The sequence below is a fragment of the Brachycentrus maculatus genome, unplaced genomic scaffold (genome assembly GCF_059751285.1).
Source record: "Brachycentrus maculatus isolate JH-2025_06_01 unplaced genomic scaffold, ASM5975128v1 h1tg000657l, whole genome shotgun sequence".
NCBI lineage: Eukaryota > Metazoa > Arthropoda > Insecta > Trichoptera > Brachycentridae > Brachycentrus > Brachycentrus maculatus.
Window position 1 is genome coordinate 485,322 of NW_028281392.1, and position 6,484 is coordinate 491,805.

The following is a 6,484-nucleotide window of genomic DNA, read 5'->3' on the forward strand; positions in this document are numbered from 1 at the left end:
ACAACGAAGGGTTGATAGTCCCAATAATTAACAATATATCGTTCCAAACATTTTTAATTTGTTGCCGACGGAGGTTAGAGGTCAAAATAAAATATGGAACAAAGCCAAAATATGGGAATGGGTGAATGATCAAGAGTTAATTCGGTGAAAATTTTAAAATAGTTTTTATTTTCAATTATTTCTTTCGTTTTTTGTCTGTATATTAGTTTAAAATGGAAAAAAAACAATAATAATAAAAAATGTATGTAAAAAGAACTCCACAAGAAACACAAGGTGGCTTGGTGGGTCTCTGCAACAGCAAAAAAGCTATATTTTTAACATAATATTTACCCGCTACTGGGAAGAAAGAGTTCTTTGTGCATTTTGAAGAAAAGGTATTGTTTAATTATTTTTTTAAATGTACTAAATATTTTTCAAATGGAGAGAAAACATTCAGGTTTTACATAAAAAAATCTGTTGCACAGTAAAAACAAGTAGCTTGATATTTATTTTTAATACATTTTATTATATTCTTAAACTTTAAAATCGATCTCGTGAAAAATCAATTTTTTGATATTTGACGTTGTTGAAAGGAATGAGCGATATGTATAATATAAACTTGATAAACAATTAATTCAAAACAATAATTGACGAATTTCGTAGTGGTACAGTTTTGGGGTATATTTCCATTTCCACGACGAACGCCATCAAGTTTCCCTTGTTGGAGTGACAAGAATGGTAAATTCTATATTTGCCAAAGAAAAACTGAGATCCGAGCAATGCTTGCGTCATAATAGAACCGTTCATCTTGAAAGGGTACGCCGTGCTCTGCGTAGAAAAAAAAAACAATATTTAAGCTACAACACTTTGAGAAGAAGAAGAAGTACATGGAGGTCTGTATTTATATGTCGACACACTCAAAATGTTATAAATAAATTAATAAACCCTTATCCGCACCCGAATGATGCATAGGGCACTGCGTCCTATAAACGCAATGTTATCTTGATCGTTTTCACATGAAGGAAAGTTGATCAGCCCTCCGCTTCAGGTTTTGAAAAAATATTACAGTGAAAAAATCACTTATATTTATTTTACCCCCCTTGGGAATCGAACAAGGGACCTCCAGAACGGTAGCCGAGCGTGCTGACCATTACACTACAGAGGCGGACAAGAAAAAATTAATTAATTGGTCAAAATGATCATACACCTAAGTAACATCACTGCTAACTTAGAATAAATGAAATCTATACACTCATGCCTCTTTTCACTCATGAATTAAATGAAATTATAGCAACTTGAAACATAAAGAGTAAATCCACTCACGAGTACCTAGACATAGGCTATAAAACTTAAAAAGTTGAAGCCTGAGTAAGGTCATGATAAGCGGTGTTGCATAAGCCGTAGCTAGATTTCAGAGTCACTTGGACGTAAGGTAATTATAGGTAAGTATAAAAAATTATAAGCCAAAATAAAAAAGAAAAGAAAAGTAGCGTTTCTCGTGGATGTGATTATAATTCAGAATTCGAACCTCACATACAAATGAAAGAGTTTCTGCTCATAAAAAAGCTTCTCCATAGATGTCTTTGGTGAAATTTTAATGAATTCAAGCACTGCGTTTCGAATTTGAACAATATTTAAATATAGTAGAACATTTTGAGTGTGTCCAAATAAATTCACAAAGTCTGGATTATCTCCAAGTTTAGGAGTTATTTTCATTTTATTATAAAAAAAAATTACACCCCGTAAAAATGCCCAGATTTCCATATTCTTCATCATCTTTGATGAGAAATCAAAAAATAAAGTAATAATATAATAGAAGTTCCAAGAATTTGAGTAGTGTGGTTGTCAATCATGGGTAGAATTGGTAAATGTTACACGTGTGTAAAGTGAACACTTAAACCAGACTAGGACGGTCGTAAGCCCCGTAAATGCTCAGACTTCCATATTCTTCTTCATCTATGTTGAGATATCAAAAAAATAATGTATAAAATAACTCCTAATTGGAGATAATCCAGATTTGTGGATTATCTCCAATTGAAGTATTTGGACGCATTCAAAATATTGTAAATTTGTTTGTTGTATATGGATGAGAACATCTGTAGTTCTCGAAACTAGACATGTTTACATTAATAGACACAAAGGTAAGGTTAAACAAGCGTTTTCTTTTTATATTAAAATGAAAATACCTTTTTCATGGCACACGAGTCATCCTGGATTCCGAATCCTTTCAACACTCCCCTGAATTCGGGAACTTCACAGTAATAGTCTAAATGTGTACTGTACGCGAACTCGTATCGTCGGCCGTTGTGTTTAAAGAATTTCATTTTACTCTGTAAAAAAAGGCTGATCAAACTATTATTCTCACAGATCACAAAAGACATCACTAAATCAGGTTTTTCACTTCAAATTTAACGTTTTACAAACCAAATCAGACATTTTATGAATATATGCTCCAATTTAAAAGATTTATAAATGCTCAAACTTCCATAGTGTCATCTAAAAAGCCTTCTTCGTCTATGTTGAGATATCAATAAAAATCTTGATATGAATAACTCCTAGTAGAGCAATCCAGTACAAAAAAGATGTTTAAATGGTAAATTTGGAATAAAGTATAAGTGACTAGAACAGTTCAAATAATAGTATAAAATAAACAAGACTGAACAAGATAAAATGTATAAAAATAAAATGGTAAAACAAACTTTAAAAAGTAAAAGAAACAATAAGAAAATTAAAATATAATACGTATGACAATCTCAAAGTTGTATGCGTTGGATGAGAGGAGTTTCGGTTCAGCTGAACTAAGCAAAACAAAACAAACAAAAAAGTACAGCAAAAGGCTCATTAAACATAAGAAAGATAAGTCTATGTTAAGCTATAATAATTCAAGAGAAGACGAAGAGTACACTCTTTTAAAAGAGTTAATCTTTGTTGACCTGGAAAGCCTAGTGTATTATAAGAGTTAATCTATATTGACCTGGAAAGCCTACTGTTTTATAAGAGTTAATCTATGTTGACCTGGAAAGCCATCTGTATTATAAGAGTTAATCTATGTTGACCTGGAAAGCCTACTGTTTTATAAGAGTTAATCTTTATTGACCTGGAAAGCCTACTGCTTTATAAGAGTTTATCTATGTTGACCGTGAAAGCCTACTGTTTTATAAGAGTTAATCTTTGTTGACCTGGAAAACCTACTGCATTATAAGAGTCAAATGTATTTTGCCCTAGAAACCCTACTGCATTATAAGAGTAAATCTTTGTTGAATTGGAAAACCTACTGCATTTTAAGAGTTAATCTATCTTGATTGCCCTGGAAAGCCTACAGTTTTATAAGAGTTTACTGAAGAGCTACTGTTTTTGAGATAGAAGTAGATTTGAGGCAATAGGGAGATTTTCACAACAAAAAGTACTTGGGATTCAAAAACTAGTCGAGTTCCAACAAATTCATCAGAGGAGTTTTGTGATTCAGCTGAATTGATTGGACAATGGGATCTGCTTGGAGCCAGGACCGGTGTCTTGGTGGAGTGTCACGATATAGAAAGAAGAAAATATAACTAAAATACGAAGACAGGCGTCATATCGTATAAAGTACTTGAACACCTTAGTGCTTCCCACGAGTAGAACAAACTCTAAACAAGGTTCCTATATTTATCGTTCCTCAAAATTGGTCAACGATGAATATGGGAATTTTGCGAATGATTATGTAATGTTCTAACTGGACATTGTCAGCACTGAGATCACGTACATGTAAGTCGATACTCATATCGTGGTGTGTCCTTATTTTCACATAATTTGTCCTGGACTTCAGCTTTGATATTTACCTTTTCCCATTTTCCTCCCTTCCGTACCTCTTCCAGGTATTTTTATATTACAAATGTGAAATTTTGTAACTGGAACAGGTACAAATACCTATTTTTGCTACTCGTTAATGAAAATGTATTTACATATGTAACTGTTCTGTAAAATTTCCAAATAATATAAAAAAAATAAAAACCTAGAAGAAACGAAGAATCTTTTCAATTGAGTACAACATGATCGCTCGAATAACAAACATCAATTTTACCATAAGCAGTCCAGTGTCGGCCAGGACAGTTATATTTCCGGTGACGATCAAAGATGAATCTTCCGTTTTATACACGTGCCCTAGATCTATTCTAGTTAAATTCTTCCCTTTGAGTCCTTTAGTCACTTGGAATGATATAAAATTCTTATTGTAAGGACCCTGTAATTAAAATAACCAAACATGATCATTTTTTCTTGCCCAGTTTTGCCGAAAAAAAATTTTTTTTGTTCAAGTTGATCACATATGTGAGATCATTAGAGCTGTATGTATCTGAAGTGGGACACTTCATTAGAGCTGTATGTTTCTGAAGTGTCCCGCAATAAATTGATGGTGGCACCCGCCGTGTGGCATGTTGCGCCATCTTGTTGAAACCACAGCTCTGTCACATCAATACCATTCAACTGAGGTACGAAGAAGTCAGTAAACATGGTTCTGTAGCGCTCTCCATGGACCGTACATTCTGGCCGCCATCGTCTTTAAAAAAATATATATGGGCCAATGATTCTAGCTGCCCATAAAGCACACCAAACAGTGACTTTTAATGGATGTAAGGGCGTCTCGAAAAAGGCCGAATTCAGAGTGGAGAAACCCCAGAAGCCTTACATCCATTATAAACAACCGATATGGTTGTTTTTAACGATGATAATTATTTGGATGTTTTTTGAAGATAAACATTTTAGGTGGCGATGATTGGACTTGAGTTGAGAGTGAAGTTTCAAGGACGAGTGACATTTACAAGGTATATTTCGTTACATAAAAGAGAAGAAAGATGTAACGTAGAGGAAATGAAAAAAAAGGCCTATAAATTTCGACACGGAAGACGAACAAAAGGGCGCGAACGAATACACAACGTATACACTTTAGACGCTATATATAAACAGATGACGTACAAGGCGTTGTGTACGTAATGTTTATCATTGTATTTTGAGATTATTTAAGTTTGTGTCCTAGGATTTTTTGATTTTATTCGTGAAGAATTATTTATACAAATTTTGTTTTATTGTATTTTTTAAAAAAAAACTGTCTTTCTCTGTTTCTTACATTAAATCACTCTTATCCTTTATTTTTTCTATTTATATATATTTAAAGATACAATTTTCTTTTAAAATAAATACTGTATAAAATTTAACTAACTGATTGTTTAATTATATCCGTGAAGAGTTATTTACACAAATTTTGTATTGTATTTTTATAAATGGTCTCTTTGTATGTTTCTTATACTAACTATCTCTTGTTCCTTATTTTTCTATTTAAATATATTTTAAGGTACAATTTACTTCCAAAAGAAAAAGTGTGTAAAATTTACAAAACGGATTGTTTGATTATATCCGTGAAGATATATTTGTGATAAATTTTTTATTGTTGTATCATTTTGAAATGCCATCTTTCTCCGACTCTTATACTAAATCTCTCATTTATTTTGTCAATTTTTACATATTTTAAGGAACAATTTACTTCTTATAGAAATCGTGTATAAAATTTAATAAACTTACATAGTTGTCTTCCCATTTCGCGAAGCAATCAAGTACCTGTAAACATATAAATAAATATATTAAAACCTTGATCATGGCTGACAAATAGTAACGACTAAACCAACCAACAGTTCCCGGTATTTTAACGTAATTCCGTCATTTAAAATACGATTTCAAAACGTAATCATTTATACTAATGTACCTCTACAAAGAATATTCTACAAAGCTACTAATCGATTATAGGGAGAACTTACCAAATATTGTACGGTATTCCTAATATGGAACAATATTTTTTAAATGCGGGATAATCGATAGCTTGCAATTTAATTTAATTTCAAAATAAGAGTGTGCGGGAACCGCGACACTATATCCGCATCTCACTCTTGCATACTTATACGGTGCAAGCGTGAGGAGCTCAAAGCTCAATGTTCTCTGGCTAGCGGCTAGCGTGCTAGCGGCAGTCGGCTGCCTTTTGGGCTTCCGACAACAGTGGACCTATGCTTGTTCCGTGAGCGTTGCTAGATGGTTTTTTCATGTTTTCAGCAAATAAATCTAAATTATTATGATTTTTGACTTCATTTATAATTAATAAAGGGGATTAGCTATGAATGTCCGTATTTTTCCCATTTAAAATCGCTATTTTTTTTATTGTGTAGTGACTACTCAACACTGGGACGTGAGTTTTTATTTTAGCACCGGAAGGGAAAGGTTAACAGAAGAAAAAAATATCATAAATTAAAATCTATCTGGACACCGAATTCCTATTTTTGTTGGACCTTTATTTAAATGCATGCAATTCCATATTCTTCTACGTTCCTCAAAAAAAATTGATCTGATAATATAATATAAATATTTAATGGGATTTAAATTATTTTTTAATCAATGTGCATAACATTAGTTGCCTATAGTTGCAATATGGTTGATCGCTTTATTGTTTTGTGGAATATATTATATGTAATACTCAAATAATTGG

The 6,484-nt window shown here is 32.4% G+C and overlaps 1 long non-coding RNA gene across 1 annotated transcript; it reads right to left on the reverse strand.

Annotated features, from left to right (window-relative positions):
* Window positions 1–295: 295 nt before the first annotated feature.
* LOC148300778 (uncharacterized) lies at window positions 296–4,143 on the reverse strand. Its single transcript, XR_015838893.1, has 3 exons — window positions 4,040–4,143; window positions 2,166–2,309; window positions 296–807 (listed from the first exon to the last, which is right to left on the reverse strand). It is a non-coding gene; the product is annotated as an uncharacterized LOC148300778 (long non-coding RNA).
* Between the last annotated feature and the right edge of the window lie 2,341 nt (window positions 4,144–6,484).